The sequence below is a fragment of the Vigna radiata genome, unplaced genomic scaffold, assembly GCF_000741045.1.
Source record: "Vigna radiata var. radiata cultivar VC1973A unplaced genomic scaffold, Vradiata_ver6 scaffold_465, whole genome shotgun sequence".
NCBI lineage: Eukaryota > Viridiplantae > Streptophyta > Magnoliopsida > Fabales > Fabaceae > Vigna > Vigna radiata.
Window position 1 is genome coordinate 46,040 of NW_014543987.1, and position 18,915 is coordinate 64,954.

General features: G+C 34.0%; 1 pseudogene; it reads left to right on the forward strand.

Annotated features, from left to right (window-relative positions):
* The first annotated feature begins 109 nt into the window (after positions 1-109).
* Positions 110-6,777, forward strand: LOC106755215 (annotated as a pseudogene).
* The last annotated feature ends 12,138 nt before the right edge of the window (positions 6,778-18,915 follow it).

The window sequence follows — 18,915 nt, forward strand, 5'->3', positions numbered from 1 at the left end:
AAACATCCAAAAAAGAACTAGTTTAGTCATAGAATGGTTGTGACATCATAAATTTAAATTCACCATCATAAAAAAATATATTTGACATGATACAATACTACAGGTGTCAATGTATATTGGTGCACAAGTTTTGGCATCGATTTGTGCTGCATTTGCTCTGAAATGGGTTTATTACCCTTTAATGAGTGGTGGAGTCGTTGTTCCGTCGGGAGTATATGGCCAATGTTTTGTTGTGGATTTCATTATTGCCTTTAATCTCTCATGTTCGTTGTCACTGTAATAGCCACCGACGACAGTGCTGTGAGTATATTTTTCTCCTCTCTTTACATCCTTCAGATGTGATTTATTTTATTTTTCATGTTCGATGACTTTTTATTGATGATTGACGATCAATTTTGTTTTAAAAGAAGAAATAAAAAGTACTTTTTGTGCCTCTATCAACTTTTAAACATGCCACATAAATTAACAAAATTGAATTGAATTTTAATCTACAAAAGGTAAAGTTTAAAATATAATATATTTTTTTGTACTACATATGACTTATGTATGTGTTACGTATGCGTTTGTCTGGGTTATGTATGAAGTTTGTATAAATTATATGTGAGGTATGTGTGAGTTCTATATGACTTGTGTATGAATTATGTATTAAATACACTACAGACAGTTAATGTTTGTAGCAAATCATCGGTTAAAAATGAATAAAATTACTAGTAGGTATGTATGAGATATGTATGTTATGTTTGATTTGTGTATGTGTTATGTATGAGATATGTTTGAGGTAAATATGTATTGTGTATGAGGTATGAATATGTTATGTGTGAGGTATGTATGAGATATGTATGTGTTAAATATGAGGTATGTATAAGTTATGTATGAGCTATATATGACATATGTATGTGTCAATTATGAGGTATGTGTGAGTTATGAGTTTTGAATGAGTTAAGTATGAAGTATGTTTAATTTAAGTATGTGTTTTGTATGAATTATGTATGAATTATATGTAAGATATGCATAAATTATGTATGGGGTATGTATTTGTTATGTATGATGTGTGAATAAGTTATGTATGAGATGTGTATCAGGAAGTTAACTTTGGTACGAAAACCAACATAGAGTCTTACATAGCTCCAATAAAGCCTAAACATCCAAAAAAGAAGTAGCTTAGTCATAGAATGGTTGTGACATTATCAATATAAATTCATCATCACAAGAAAAGATATTCGACATGATACAATACTATATTTGTCCGGTTAAGCAGAAACATGGTTAACAGGGATTAGCAGATACGCTCACGGTTAGACAAGTGGTGCAACGTCTTGGGTCGCTTTGTTGCTTTTCCATTCTGATTCTAACTATATATATACCTCATATCTTCTCAACACATATCATTAATTTTCTTTGCATTTCTTAGTGTGGTGAAATATGTATAATAACGAATAAATTCGTGCGACACGTTCCACCTCGGGCCGTTCTAGTGCACTTCTTCCTACAATAAATAATACTGATAAGAATTTCATTCTCAAGTGTTCTAGATGCTTCACTTTGGATGACAGAACAATAGAAGATAAAACCTTACCATTCGTCTCATGCTCCTTGTCTTTGCCTCGTCTTATCCCTTTGGAAAGAAAGGTCGGTGCTGAGTTCATCGGGATCATCATTATCATGTTCATTGTAATAGTTTTGCACTTAGTTGATATAATTTCCACTATAACATTTTCAGTAATAGTTTTGGTGACAGCTATGAATATGATGCGAAATATTTTGGAAATCTTGATGGAGAGCACGCCTCGTGGGATAGATGCTACTAAGCTAAAAACGAGGCTATTGGATATGGAAGACGTGGTGGTTGTTCATGAACTGAACATATGGGTCATTATAGTCGGAAAAGTTTTACTGTCTTGTCATGTTAAAATCAGACGTGAACCAGATGCAGACGTGGTGGTGGACAAGGTTAAAAAGTATATCAAACGGGTCTTTAACATCATGAAACTGTTGCTGCCATTATCAAGCAGATGACAAATGGCTCTGAGACTCTCTTAGGCTGTGCTGCCACAATTGGTCTCACCGTTATGATAGTCATCTTTGCTATTGGCTACATCTCCAATGCTCATTTCAACGCTGTTGTCACCCTTTCCTTTGTTGCATTGAAACACTTCAACTGGAAACATGTGCGTACAAAATTATTTTAGTTAATTATTCTATGCTACTAAAATACAAGTTTTTCTTTATTGATATATGTGATCATTAAACTACAAGTGTCTATGTATATTGGTGCGTAAGTTTTGTCATCGATTTGTGCTGCATTTGCTCTGAAATGAGTTTATTACCCTATAATGAGTGGTGGAGTCACTGTTCCTTCTAGAGGATATGGCCAATGTTTTGCTGTAGAATTCATTATTGCCTTTAATCACTCATGTTTGTTTTCACTGTAATAGCCACCGACACCAAAGCTGTGAGTATATTTTTCTCCTCTCTTTACATCCTTCAAATGTGATTTATTTTATTTTCCATGTTCGATGATGTTTTATTGACGACTGACGATCTGTTTTGTTTTAAAAGAAGAAATAAAAAGTATTTTTTGTGCCTCCATAAACTTTTAAACATGCCACATAAATTAACAAAATTGAATTGAATTTGAATTTACAAAAGGTAAAGTTTAAAATGTAATATATTTTTTTTGTACTACATATGACTTATGTGTGTTATATATGCATTTTTATGGTTAATGTATGAAGTTTGTATAGATTATATGTGTGGTATGTATGGGTTCTATATGACTTGTGTATGAGTTATGTATAGTTTATGTTTGTTGTGTACGATTTATGATTGAGTTTTGTACGAGTTATGAATGAGTTTATTATAAGATTTTAAGGACTGAAATATGGTACGAGCTCGCACACTAGTTAAAAAGAATAAGACGACTGTTAGTTAGGTATGGGTTATGTCTGAGTAAAGTGTAAGGAGTGAACGTTGGTAAGAAATCATTAGTTAACAACGAATAAGATAACTATTATGTACGTATGACTTAAGTATGAATTATGTATGTGCTATGTATGACTTATGTATACGTTTTGTATGAGGTATATTCAGGTTATGTATGAGATACATAAGAATAATGTATTAGTTATGTATATATTTATTATGAATGAGTTATGTATCGGTTGTGTATGAGCTATATATGAGATATGTATTCAATACACTGCAGACAATTAATGTTTGTAGCATATCATCAGTTAAAAATGAATAACATTACTAGTAGGTATGTGTGAGATATGTATGTGTTATATGTGATTTGTGTATGTGTTATGTATGAGGTATGTGTAGGTTATGTATGAGGTTTGTATGAGTTACGTAAGGAGTCAACATTGGTACGAAATCTCAAATCAGTTAAAAATGGATAAAATGACTAGTAGGAATATGAGTTTTGTATAAGTTATTTATGATGTAAATGTGGTATGTATGAGGTATATATGAGTTACGAAGATGTTATGTATATATTATGTATGAGGTAAATATGTATTGTGTATGAGCTATGAATATGTTATGTTTGAAGTATGTATGAGCTATGTATGAGATATGTATGTGTTAAGTATGAGATATGTATAAGTTATGTATGAATTATAATTTCGATATATATGTTTCAATTATGAGGTATGTGTGAGTTATGAGTTTTGAATGAGTTAGGTTTGAAATATGTTTAGTTTAAGTATGTGTTTTGTATGAATTATGTATGAAATATATGTAAGATATGCATAAGTTATGTATGAGGTATGTATTTGTTATGTATGAGGTATGAATACATTATGTACGAGATGTGTTTCAGGGAGTTAACTTTGGTATAGAAACCAACACAGAGGCTTATACAGCTCCAATAAAACCTAAACGTCCAAAAAAGAACTAGCTTAGTGATAGAATGATGTTAACATCATCAATATAAATTCACCATCACAAACAAATATATTCGACATGATACAATACCATAATTTGCTCAGTTAGGCAAAAACATGGTTAACAGAGGTTAATAGAAACACTCACGGTTAGACAAATGGTACAACGTCTTGGGTCGCTTTGTTGCTTTTCCATTCTGATTTTGACTATATATATACCTCATATCTTCTCAACACATATCATTAATTTTCTTTGTATTTCTATGTGTGGTGAAATATATATAATAATGAAAAAATTTCTTCGACACTTGCCACCTCAGGCACTTCTAGAGCACTTCTTCCTACAGCAAATAATACTGACAAGAATTTCCTTCTCATGTGTTGTAGACGTTTCACTTTGGATGACATAACAATTGAAGATAGAGCCTTACCATCCGTCTCATGCTCCTTGTCACTGTCTTGTCTTATCCCTTTGGAAAGAAAGGTCGGTGCTGAGTTCATCGGGACCTTCATTGTCATGTTCATTGTAATAGTTTTGCAGTTAGTTGATATAATTTGAAACAATAATATTTTTAGTAATAGTTTTGGCGACAACTATGAATATGGTGGGAAATATTTTGTAAGTCTTGATGGAGAGCACGCCTCGTGGGATAGATGCTACTAAGCTAGAAACGAGGCTATTGGATATGGAAGACGTGATGACTGTTCATGAACTGCACACATAGGGTCATTATAGTCGGAAAGGTTTTACTGTTTTGTCCTGTTAAAATAAAACGTGAACTAGATGCAGACGTGGTGGTGGACAAGGTTATATAGTATATCAAACGGGTCTATAACATCATGAAACTTTTGTCGCCATTATCAACCACATGACAAATGGCTCTGAGATTCTCGTAATTTGTGCTGCCACCATTTGTCTCACCATTTGTTTTAAAAGAAGGAATAAAAAGTACTTTTTGTGCCTCCATAAACTTTTAAACATGCCATATAAATTAACAAAATTTAATTGAATTTTAATCTCCAAAAGGTAAAGTTTAAAATGTAATATATTTTTTAGTACTACATATGACTTATGTATGTGTTATGTATGCGTTTGTATGGGTTATGTATGAAGTTTGTATAGATTATATGTGAGGTATGTATGGGTTCTATATGACTTGTGGATGAGTTTTGTATAGTGTATGTATGATATGTATGAGTTGTGATTGAGTTATGTACGAGTTATGAATGAATTGTTTATAAGATTGTAAGAAGTGAAATATGGTACGAACTTGCACACCAGTTAAAAAGAATAACACGACTATTAGTTAGGTATGAGTTATGTATGTGTAAATTGTAAGGAGTGAACGTTGGTAAGAAATCATTAGTTAACAATGAATAAGATAACTATTATGTACGAATGAGTTAAGTATGAATTATGTATGTCCTATGTATGACTTATGTATACACTTTGTATGAGGTATATTCAAGTTATGTATGAGATACATATGAATAATGTATTAGTTATGTATGTATTGATTATGAATGACTTATGTATCGATTGTGTATGAGGTATGTATGAGATATGTATTAAATACACTGCAGACAGTTAATGTTTGTAGGAAATCATCAGTTAAAAATGAATAAAATTACTAGTAGGTATGTATGAGATATGTATGTGCTATATATGATTTGTGTATGTGTTATGTGTGAGGTATGTACATAGGTTATGTATGAGGTTTGTATGAGTTATGTAGGGAGTCAACATTGGTACGAAATCTCAAATTAGTTAAAAATGGATAAGATGACTAGTTNGAATATATGAGTTTTGTATAAGTTATTTATGATGTAAATGTGTGTTATGTATAAGGTAGTATATATGAGTTATGTATGAAGAATGTATGAGTTATGTATGAGGTATATATGAGTTACGTAGATGTTATGTATAGATTTTGTATGAGGTAAATATGTATTGTGTATGAGCTATGAATATGTTATGCATGAGGTATGTATGAGTTATGTGTGATATATGTATGTGTTAAGTATGAGGTATGTAAAAGTTATGTATGAGTTATATGAGATATGTATGTGTCAAGTATGAGGTATGTATGAGTTATGAGTTTTGAATGAGTTATGTATGAAGTATGTTTAGGTTAAGTATGTGTTATGTATTAATTATGTATGAATTATATATAAGATATGCATAAGTTATGTATGGGGTATTGTTAAGTCACTGACAAGTGTACCAGATTGTTATCAAGTAATATAAAATGAGTAAGTCCAAGTATCGTTCCCCAAAAGACTCTTAGGCCTTACTTTTCATGTAAACCAATCGCATAAGACTTGAGAAGAAATTAATTTTGGGTTTTGAATGCAAAAACAAGAGTAAACATGCAAATGCAGTGATTCAATTGACTTAAAGAAACTATGATTGAATGAAGTTGTTGGGGTTTACAATTTCATCTTATTCATCCTCAAATATCTACTCTTCTTATTTAATTTGCTTATTTATCATATTGTCATGCAAACTTTCTTGGTCTACCCTTAACCCAATCCCTTGCCGAAAAGAGCCTATTACTAATTACAGGCTTGCTATCCCTAATCTCCCCTAGCAATTAATAATGCATGATAAACAAGTTTTTCTTCATTGATATATGTGATCATTAAACTGCAGGTGCCTATGTATATTAGTGCATAAGTTTTGGCATCGATTTATGCTGCGTTTGCTCTGAAATGGGTTTATTACCCTTTCATGAGTGGTGGAGTCATTGTTCCTTCCAGAGGATATGACCAATGTTTTGCTTTAGAATTCATTATTGCCTTTAATCTCATGTTCGTTATAACTGCACTAGCCGTCGACATCAGAGCTGTGAGTATATTTTTCTCCTCTCTGTACATCCTTCAGATGTGACTTATTTTATTTTCCATGTTTGATGATGTTTTATTGATGACTAAGGATCTTTTTTGTTTTAAAAGAAAAAATAAAGGTTTAAATCCTTTTTTGGTCCCTAAGTTATAAGTTGGTGTTCAGTTTAGTCCCCGCTTTTAAAAATGTTAACCTTTGGTCCCTGAGTTATAAAAAATGTATCAAATCAGTCCCTAAGCTGCTGAGAAGTATGTGTTTAAAAGCATGTAAGGACAACTTTGTAGCATATAAGCATGCAAATATTTCAGATCACTCATACATCCACCCAAAAATCAGTCCCAACCGTTAACAACTGGAACTGATTTGGTACATTTTTTATAACTTAGGGACCAAAGGTTTACATTTTTAAAAGTGAGGACTAAACTGAACACCAGCTTATAACTTAGGGACCAAAAAAGGATTTAAATCAAAAATAAAAAAAGTACTTTTTGTGCCTCCATAAACTTTTAAACATGCCACATAAATTAACAAAACTGAATTGAATTTGAATCTACAAAAAGTTATATATATTAATCCAAAGTTGGTTATACGTTAAATTTATGCATGTAAAAAGACATTTTCTTATGAAAATTGATTCGATAGATAATTTCAAATACCATACTATGCATGAAAATTGAAGGTAAGTGCGAGGTTTGGTCCGAGAAATCTAGAAAATATTATAGTTGTAAAAGTGAAAGGGAGATAGATATTAGCTATTGTGAGGCACAAGCTGTATATAATAAGTTTATGGTTAATTTGCAATGAGATTATTATGCTTTGTCCGAATTTTAAGCATTTATAATCTCGTTGGTTTGCACCACAAATTATATTTTCCTACTTTGAATATAAAAACACCAACATTACCATACTTATTTAAAATCTAGCACAGATGTAGAAGTTTTACAATTACCGAGAATAAATCAAACTTAATACTAATTAACAGTTTTTAAAAAAAACATAATGGGAGAATTCGCAAGAATCACGGTGGGAGGCACCATGATGGTCAACATAATGATAGTAGGGTATGTCACCTATCATGTCTTTGCAAACTACACTACCTGTAAAAAAGAGCAACAAAAGTTACTAAACAAGACAAATTTACAAAATTTATTGCTTATTTGGACATGTTATTATACAACATATATTTACAAAATTAATACATGAACTTGTCATTCATGATACTTATTTTCTAAATTTTACTAATTAGAGATATTAAATTGATTTTTTTTATAACATTGAGGTTTAAACCCTTTAGTAGTCTCTAAAGGGTTTAAACCTTAATGTTATAAAATTTTCTAATTGAGTCCTTATAACTACTAATTTTAACCAATTGAGCCCCTGTCGTCAAATTTCGTTAACGGAGTTAACTTTCTGCACAGGTGGTCGGCTGACGTGTTAAATGGTTTCAACGTGTCACTGTTGGAAGTGAAACGTGTCACTCTCTTCCTCCCACGCCATTTTCCTTTTCCTTCTTCCTCCTTCCATTCTTCTCTCTTCCAACCACTCCCAACCTTCTTAAAGAAAAATCCAGATCTGCATAATTGACTGACTCATTCAGCAAAGATGAAAGCAAGCCAATGACAAAATTAAATCTTCTCCAAGGACGTGACAACTGCCACCACCAACTCCCACCTAAGCAATGTCCTACTTCTTTCTTCCATCAACGTTTTTCATTCCAGCCTTGATACTCCACCATCAGCGCTGCATCACCAACGAGATCCACCCACCATTTTCATTCAATGATATAAGAGAAAAACGTACAATAAAATGCTTGAAACAAAAGTGCATAAAACCCAAAATGAAAAGGGCAGCATCTCCGTTCCTGTAACAGCGTTTGAAAAAAACTAAACAAAAAGAAGCCAAAAATGGAGTGTGGCGGCTGGACTCTACCTAGAACCGTTCCAACCCCCCTTTGAAGAGTGGTGGTTGCCTTTCTTTTAAGGCCAAATGTCTCCAAAATTAAAAGAAAAATCACAAAAAGCTTCCCTTTGGGATTGAACTCGAAAACCCAATGCAAACCAAAAATCAATTGCAAAAAAATAGATCCAGCGAAGAAGAAGGCTGCTATTGTGATCGCGATTTGGTGCTTTCACAATGGAGGGGTTTCTGCGTTTTCTGATGCAGGTTCTTCACCGTTGCGATTTGGAATTGGATTCTTGGCAGAGGAGAAAACGACCCTAGTGCTATGATTTATGGGTTTCCTTTTGCAGGCTTGATGCATAGGGGAAAAGATGAACCTTACGGTTGAGAATGAAATTTGCGATTGGGGTTTTAGGGTTCTTCGTAATGAGGTTTCGCAGTTTGGGTGTTAAGTGTGAACTGGGGACAATTTGAAGGTTGATGGTTGTCCGATGAAAGTGTAGTGGTTCTGTGGTGAAGGAGAAGAAGATGGTGAAGACGCGGAGGATATTGGAGGCCTGAGGAAGAAGATGAACTTGCAGCGTTGATTTGGGTTACACCTTCGCGAAGATGCTTCACGATGGTGTTGCTGTGCTGCGCGAGGAACAACAGTTCTACAGTGGCTTGAGAGGCATTGAAGGTGGCCAAGGGCCACGTTACACTTCTAAATATGCCACGTTTAAGTAACTAGACACGTCATCCCACCACTTGTGCATAAAATTAACTTCGTTAACGAAATTTAACGGCAAAGCCTCAATTGCATCAAATTAGTAGTTATAAGGACTTAATTGAAAAACTTTAAAAAAATGAGATCAAAATGAGAAAACCCAACGAAAATAGGAACAACTAAAGGGTTTAAACCTAACATTAAAAACTAAACAAAAATGAAAATTTTACGCAACTTGTAAAATTTAATTGAATGACTTCTTACAATATTAAAAATTAAATAATAATTTTGAAAGAACAAACTAAAATGGTTCACACTTGTAAGATGTTAATTTAGATCAATAATGAGAAATAATAACTTATTTTTGAACATTCCATCAACAAACTAATAAAAACAAATAATTCCTTTTTATATAATAAATTGAACCAAATACAAAATTCTAACAATTTAACAATCACACGTAACTTTATTTGAGAAAGATGGAGAGAGAAAAATGAAAACAAATAATTCTAACTATATAATAAATTGAACCAATTACAAAATTGTAACAATTTAATAATCACACATATATTTGTTAGAGAAAGATGGGAGAGAGAAAAGGTAAGAGAAATTTAATACAATCTTTTTTTTCATTTTCTTTGAAAAAAAAGAGAGAGAAGGTTTTGGTCTTTTTATAACGGTTTCGTGCAAGATCATATTTCTCTTCAGTAAGTCTTCATGTTAAATGGAGTACAAGTTCTCATTCAAATTTTGACCATTTTTTTTTATCTAAGAGTATAATTGAATTAAAGATTTAATTAATTAAAATTTTCTAAGCCATACAACGAATTATCTTAATGAATTACAGTTTAAAATGTAAGATTTTTTTTTTGTTTTGATTTTTATTTTTATATTTCAAAGTGATGTTTAAAAGCTAATACTTACCTGTTCATTTCTGAAATACAACTGTTCTATCGTTAATGAGTTCCAAGCATGTTAATAATTTTCTAAAAACTATGTCTTTTTAATATTTTTTGAAAAAATTATAAAATAAATCACAATGAAATTAGTTCACATGTCTCTAAATTTATTTTAATTTCAGTTATTTTTACTTAAATCTTATGTTGAACAAGTCTCTATCTTTTCACTTGTCTTAGAATCGATAGTAAATTTTTATAATTATTTTCTGAGAAAACATTTGGCCCTGTTCTTGTTCTGTGTAAAATAAAGATGCTTTCTTTCCATTGCTTATTGTTAATCACTTTTTCAATAAAAAATTCCCAGCTTCAAATTCTTAACCGTCTCAAAAGTTATTTTTTACCAAATCACACAAACAAAGTAGAGTTGTTTAAAAAAACTTGAGTTTGTTCAAATATGCTTAACCTTGAATTGCATACCAATATTAGTTCAATGAACCCAGTAAGAACAACTACAAAGCAATATGGGTAAAACTTGGAATCATTGAAATTTTAGACCCATTTTGAATCTAAACTACGATTATTATTTGCAGCATAATATTAAAAAGAAAATCAAAGGATATGGATACTAACATTTTACAAGTCTAAAAAGTATAAAATAGAAAAAATGAAAAACTATTTTTATGAGCGAAAGTATTTTCTCTTCATGTTCATAATTTATTCTTATTCTTTTTCTTTATTTTTAGTCATTCAATCATCATATTTATACCTAGAGGGAAGACTATCTAAATTATCAAAACAACACCTGCTGCATGCATTCTACTTTTGATAGTTTTCTTTTTAAGTTTCAAATACAAGAACAGATTATAAATTTAATCAAAGTAATCTAAATGGATAAAAGAATGAACAACAAAACTTAAAATCAGAGTGTAAATGGACAAAAAGATAAATGCTAAGATCATAAAAGAAACAAGAACTCAAATGAAACCAAACTGAATTGCAAGAATTGTAAATCAACAATGCAGTAATTGTAAATTGGCAATGCAATCAAACTAAATGCAGAATTCCATTAAAATTTGAAAAAGGAAAGTACAGTTGATACCAAACATAAAAAAAAAAACCGCAAAGTCTGTCACGTGATTATCTCCGAGTTTCAGTGAAAAGAAGAGAGTTCTACCTCTGTGAAAGCTAAGGCAAAAAATGAGAAATCTGCGGTTCATTAAACTGCACTCCAAATGGCTTCAACCCATTCCAGCGCCAAGCCTTATTCACTGCCAGCCCATGCTAATGGCCCATCTTCAAATGCAACACCCTTAGCTTTTTTATAAGCCCAAAAGAGCTTCTTTTTACTCAATTCAGACCAATTTAGTTAAGGGAGTTACTCCCTGTACCTCCCCAGTTCCAACCCCCACCCCCCCAATTTTTTTGGACTTTTTTTTAAATAGAAAATTAACCTTTATGTTTTTTTTATTTTTACCGTTTTACCCCTATTTAACCTACCCTACAGTAGCCCCCCTCTTTTACAATCTCAAAACACACAGACAGATTCCTCTTCGTATTCCCACCCCCATCCCACCAAAGCTTTGAAACCTCCTCCTCCAAACGCTCTGCAACTCTCACTTTCCAACTCCTCTCTGTTTGTGCGGCTGTTGTGCGGTGCGGTTGTGGTTGCTGCGCAGAGGGTGCTGGTGCGGCGGCACAGAGGGTGCTGGTGCGGCGNGAGAATTCGTGGGAAGAAAGCGTAAAGATGAAAGCATGAAGATAAAAAAAAAGAATAAATAGGTTATGTGGGGGTGGGAGAATATAATTATAATATTGTATTTATAAATATAAATTTTTGCTAAAGAATAAAATTGGAATAGAAAAAATAGAGGAAAGGATAAAAATGGAATGGGGGATGGGGGTTGGAATTGGGGAGGTGCAGGGAGTAACTCCCTTTAGTTAAATGGTCCAAAAACATCTTCAGCCCACTTTGCGTGACCCATTCTTGGCCCAAACAGCACCAACAACTTGGGTGTTTCATCCTACACCTCCAAGCTTTCATCTGCACCTCCAAAAATTACCATTTTAACCTTAATTAATATTATTTTAATATTTTCTCTTTCTTNATAAAGTCATTCTGCACCTCTCTAATTTTTTCTCTTTCTTATTAAAGTCAACCTACACCCTTCTAATTTTTTTTCTCTCTTATTATAGTCATCCTACACCATTTTAATAGACTTTAATAGACTTTTATTTTAGTTACTTTTTTTTATTTTTTTTAACATAACTATTATAATAATTAAAATTATACTTTAATAATTATTAAGATATAAATGTGTATTAAATAATATTAAAATTTTAAATTAAATTAAATTATTATTAAATTATTATTAAATTTTAAATCTCGAAATGAAATTTAGAAAATTTATATAAAAATTGTATAGATTTTAAAATTTATTAAAATTATGTAAGATGACTTTAATAAAAGAGAGAAAAAATTAGAAGGGTGTAGGTTGACTTTAATAAGAAAGAGAAAAAGTCAGAGGGGTGGAGAATCACTTTATAAAGAAAGAGAAAATATTAAAATAATATTAATTAAGGTTAAAATGGTAATTTTTGGAGGTGCAGGATGAAAGCTTGGAGGTGGAGGATGAAACACCCCAACAACTTTAGTAATCAAGTGCTAAGCCCAATTCAGCTTTCTTCAGCTCAAAGTTTCTACTCTCCTTTATTTCCAAAGGCTTGATCTACAAAAGAATTAGGAGTTAAACAGCAAAAAGAAAAGAAAAATCTAAAACAACAAAACAATTGTATTTTGACATTTAAAGAAAAGAACAAAGCACTTATTTATTTAAAAATACTATTTATCATCTAAAAACACAAAAAATTAACATTATTTTTATAAAACTCTAAAATTAAAGCAAAATTTATAAACTATCCTAATTTTAGAAAATAAGAAAAGAACCTAAAAATAACTTCTAATCAAAGAAATTACCAATTACACATGCAACAGTACTAGATTCTTCTAAATCAGATTTGAGAACGGAGGGAGAAAAAGAAGTCGAAATTTACTTGCTTTACTCTTGAAATTGATTGGTTAGATTTTGTAGACCTTGAGCCGTGATCATTTAGATACCTCTTGATCGTCACACAGATGACTTAGCAATAAGAACACTTAGAGAGATGTGAGAGAAAGCAAAGAAAAAAAGTTTTAGAGAGATAAAGTGTGTTTTAAGTAATGAGACGAGTTTAAAAAATTCTATTTATATTATAAAATTATTTTATAATAAAATATTCGGTCTTATTATTTTAATACACATACAAATTCTAATACTTTATTTTCTAGATTCTTACATGTCTAATAAGAGACAAATGTTTCGAGTAAAGTATATGTTTTAGACCAAACTATATACAAAAGGAACTAAACATGCTCTTTAGATTGAAAAAAAAAAATTAAAAGTCTTGATCCGAAGGATATAGCTAGATAGTATTAGTGTTTGCATTTTGTAGGCAGCCTTTTCAAATAAGCCAATATTATGTAGCCTAACTTATGTGGGTTAGGGAGCGAAAAGGTCCTAGAACGAAAATAATCTTTTATTAAAAAAATCTACAAGGTCAGTTACCCCAAAAGGCCTATGAGTAAGGACTAACACATGAATTTTCTTTTTTAGCATGAAAAAAATATAATAATACATTGCAAACTTGAAAATAATAAATTTATAATCTAATTCGATTATAAATATGGAAACTCATATCCTAATATTAGAGTGACAGTATCAAGATAAATGGCATGTTGTCTTGCATGGTTGGGACTACTTCATATAAGAAGTGTTCTCAAGTTAACATTGATCCCCTTACCAAAGATGCAATTGAAACTGCACCAAGACCCAAATGTCCAGAACTCCCCAGCTGGGAATATATCAAAGGAGACATAAAGCTGGAATCTATTCTCTCTCTGCACTCATTTGTTTTTAAGATAAATACAAAGAGATTAGTGATGCACCAAGAGAGTGCATCCAGTCACATTTGAAGAATTTTGGAACTTCAATTTCCCCTTCATCATCACCAACACTTGGTCAAATATTGACACATCACAGAATTCAGACCAAAATAGATTCACTAAGCTTACTAGAATTGATCAACAATGTCCATCGTCTAGGATTGACCTACAAGTTTGAGAAGGACATAATCAAAGCCCTTGATGAGAATATTGTTCTGTTGAATGAAAATTTGAAACACAAAAGTGTAGTCCATGCTACTGCTCTCAGGTTTTGTTTACTTAGACAACATGATATATATTCACATTAAAAAACTATGCAGATTGCTGGAAAACAGCACAAAATATATAAACTCATCCTCTCTTATATATGCAACGACTAATTTCTCATATATTAATCACGGATTTTGTACGTGTGGCAAAGAGAATTAGTATAATTCCAAGCAAAGACAACTCAAGAAAAGGTTCAACTAGAGCAGTGTAAGTGATGATAACCTGCAGCTATGGCTCAGTCTCTCGCTCAACTCCACGAACGATGACTCTGTTGGTGTATAATTCAAACTTTATGTTTTACTGTTTATTTCGTTATGCAGTTACTGTTTTATCAGTAACTGTTATTTTGCCTTGTATAAAAACATCTTTTACGTTCATATTCANTAACAAAGAGATATTCACTCACTCTCTGACTTGTGNGCTTTGCTCATCTTTCGTTTCTAAAGTTCTACTTTCTATTAGTGGTATCCAGAGCGTAGGTTGTGATAACCTGGGGTGTGCGACTACAATCGTCTTCTTAGTGATAAGAAGGTGACTGAAGAGAGTAGTTGCGACAGTGAAGGCAATCAAGAAAGGAGTTCTTGAGCAAGAAGAATAGGCGTCATGACAGATATTCCTGCTGCGAGTTTCCCATTCTCACCGAGAAAAACTGGAACAGGTGGTGTGCACAGATGAAAGTATTGTTCCGTTATCAAGGAATTAGTGCAATTGTGGAGGAAAGGGGGTCTGAGTCTAGCCTTGACAGTGTTTCGGAGAAGCAGAAAGAAGAACTGAGGATGAAGGATGATAAGGCGATGTTCATCATCCACCAATGCGTAGACGATGCGCATTTTGAGAAAACCCACAATGCAGCCACAACAAGAGAGGCCTGGGGCATACTGGTAGGGTGTCACACCGGAGGAGAAAAGGTAAAAAAGGTGAAACTCCAATCATTGAGAAGGCAGTATGAGCATCTGTTGATGGGTGATGGAGATAGGGTGAGTGATTTTTTCAACACGGTTTTGTCTGTTGCCAACCAGATGAAAGGCTACGGAGAGGTGATCATTGATCTGATGATAGTAGAGAAGATCATGAGATCGTTACCTCAGAAGTTCGATCACATTGTGGTGGCGATGAAGGAATTAAGAAATCTTGAAAAGCTCAAGATAAGAGAACTTTAGAGTGCTTTGGAGGCACATGAGATGAAGATGCGTGAGAGGAATTCTCTCAAGATTGATGAGCAGGCTCTAAAGGTGCAACACTACAAAAATGGTGGAAAGAAGAATTCCAAGAAGTGGAAAGGGAAGTCAGGGAAAGGAAAATGGAAGAAAGAAAGTAATGACTCTGAGGAACAAGAGGAAAAGAATGAAGCCGCTGAGGGGAAAGGGAAATCTGATGGGCAACAAAAGAAGAAAGATAAGCGAAACATTGAATGTTTCAATTGTCACAAAATGGGTCATTATGCATCTGAATGTTTCTCAGGAAAGGGAAAACAGGAGAAGAAAAAGCAGTATCGTAGCAAAGAAGCTCATCTTGCACAAGAGAATTCTGATTGCGAACCCATGAAATTGATGGTTATGACTTCCACTGAGTGTTCTGATTCGATGAACAAAATCTGGTATGTGGATTCTGGTTGTTCAAACCATATAACATGCAATAGAAAATGGTTGGTGAATTTTGATGCGACCAAGAAAAGCAAAGTCAAGTTTGCAGATGATAGCACATTGTTGGTTGAAGGAATGGGTGATGTAATCATTAACAGGAAGGATGGCTCACAAGCTGTAATCTCAAGTGTTCTGTTTGTACCTGCAATGAAATGTAATATGCTTAGTGTTGGGCAATTGGTTGAAAGAGGATATACAATAATCATGGGTAAAAATGATAGAGTGGAATTGTATGACAGAAGCCAGAAGCTGGTCTTGATGAGCAAGATCTCGAGAAATAGGACCTTCCAAGTCCGTCTGGATGCAGTAGAAAGCATGCAGTGTATGGTTGCTATGAAGAAAGAAGAAAACTGGTTGTGGCATCTGCGTTTTGGACATCTGAATTTCAGAGACCTACAAATGCTCGGTAAAAAGGAGATGGTGTCAGGTATGCCAAAACTCTCTTTGCCTGATGGTGCATGTGAGTCGTGTTTAGTAGGCAAGCAATCAAGGAATGCATTTCAGTCTCAGTCACTGAAGAGATCGAAAAAGTGCCTTGAGATTGTACACTCTGATGTCTGTGGACCTATTGATGTTCCCTCACTAGCAGGCAATAGATATTTCCTTTTGTTTGTAGATGAACATAGCAGGATGATGTGGGTATTCTTGATTAAGGCAAAGAGTGAGGTGTTGGAGGTTTTCAAGAGGTTCAAAGCCAGCACAGAGAAGGAGAGTGGAAAGGTGATAAAGATACTAAGAACTGATGGAGGAGGGGAGTATACCTCGCTGGTTTTTGATAAATTCTGTCAAGATGAAGGAATTAAGCACGAGGTGATTGCACCTTACACGCCCCAGCATAACGGTCTGGGGGAGAGACGAAATCGCACGGTGATGAACATGGTTAGATGTTTGATCAAGGAAAAGAGGCTGCCACAGATGTTCTGGGCTGAAGCGGTCTCGACAGTTGTATACATCCTCAACAGATGTCCCACTAAGAAGATTGAAGGCAAAGTACCTTGGGAGGTTTGGATTGGTTTGAAGCCATCTGTCAGCCATCTTCGTGTATTTGGCTCGCTAGTATATGCCCACGTAGCAGAGCAGAAATGCACCAAATTAGAAGACCGAGGAGAACCCATGATACTTATGGGATACCATGATACAGGGGCGTATAAATTGTATGACCCGAGAAGCCAGAGAATGGTGTTGAGCAGAGATGTAGTTGTTTTGGAAGATGAATGTTGGGACTGGAATCAGAATCAGTCAAGCATGAAGAAAACACTCGTGCATGGTTTGACAGATGAGGTTACACTAGAGGATGCTGAAACGATAGTTGATGGCAACCATGACACGAACAAAGCATCTCAGAGACCTAGAAGACAAACAACAAAACCGTCTAGACTCTCTGATTATTAGTTGTATTCTTATGCAGGTGTTGATGAAGAAGGAGAATTTAATTCACATGGCTTTGTTGGCTGGAGCAGAATCGGTTGATGTGGATGAAGCTTTGAATAAATCAGTGTGGAGAGACGCGATGATAGAAGAGCTCAGATCAATCGAAAAGAATAACACATGGAGACTGGTTGATCTTCCACCTGGGAAGCTGTGTATCAGTGTTAAATGGGTTTATAAAACAAAATTGAAACCTGATGGCACCATTTCAAAGTATAAGGCGAGACTTGTGGCTAGAGGCTTTCTGTAGAAGAAAGGAGTTGATTTTGAGGAGGTTTTCGCCCCAGTGGCAAGATTGGAGACCATCCGTCTGGTTGTAGCTGTTGCATGTGCTAGGAGATGGAAGATGTTCCAGTTGGATGTAAAATCAGCATTTCTGCATGGAACACTGGAAGAGGAAGTGTATGTGCATCAGCCACCGGGTTTTAAAGAACGAGATAAGGAGGACAAGGTGTATAGGTTACAGAAAGCGCTCTATGGTCTGCAACAAGCTCCCAGAGCCTGGAATAAACGAATCGACTCAATTCTCATCAGTCACGGGTTTGAAAGATGTAAGGTTGAACATGGCGTGTATGTGAAAGCATATTCAGATGGAGATGTTATGATTATCTGCCTTTATGTGGATGATCTTTTGGTGACTAGTTCTAACCTGGAAAAGATAGAAGGATTCAAGGTTTTGATGAAAAATGAGTTTGAGATGACAAATATGGGAGAGCTCGGCTATTTTCTAGGTTTGGAATTCGTTCATACAGATTTGGGAATTGTCATGCACCAGCAGAAGTATACGAAAGGATTGCTTGAACGATTCAATATGAATCAATGCAAGTCCGTTAAAACCCCATTAGAAGCTAATGTTAAGCTGAAAGTAGATGAGACAGAAGAGGCTACAGATGAAAGATTGTACAAGCAGATGGTGGGTTCGTTGCACAACCTGTGTAACAGCAGACCAGAACTGGCATTTTGTGTTGGTCTGGTAAGCAGGTTTATGAATCAACCACGAAAGAGTCACATGGTTGCTGTGAAACGTATACTGAGGTATGTCAAAGGTACAATAGATGTGGGAATTCTATTCCCTTTTGGCGTGAAGAAAGGTGGGTTAGAGTTGATAGGCTATTGTGATTCTGATTACGGAGGAGATGCAATGGAACGAAAAAACACCTCAGGATACATCTATTTCTTGAACAGGGCACCCATCTCATGGTGTTCGAAGAAGCAGACCATAGTAGCACTGTCAAGCTGTGAGGCAGAGTATGTTTCGGGTTGTTATGCTACTTGCCAAGGCATCTGGCTCAAGGAGTTATTAGCCGAATTAAAAGTGACTGATATGCTACTTGCCAAGGCATCTGGCTCAAGGAGTTA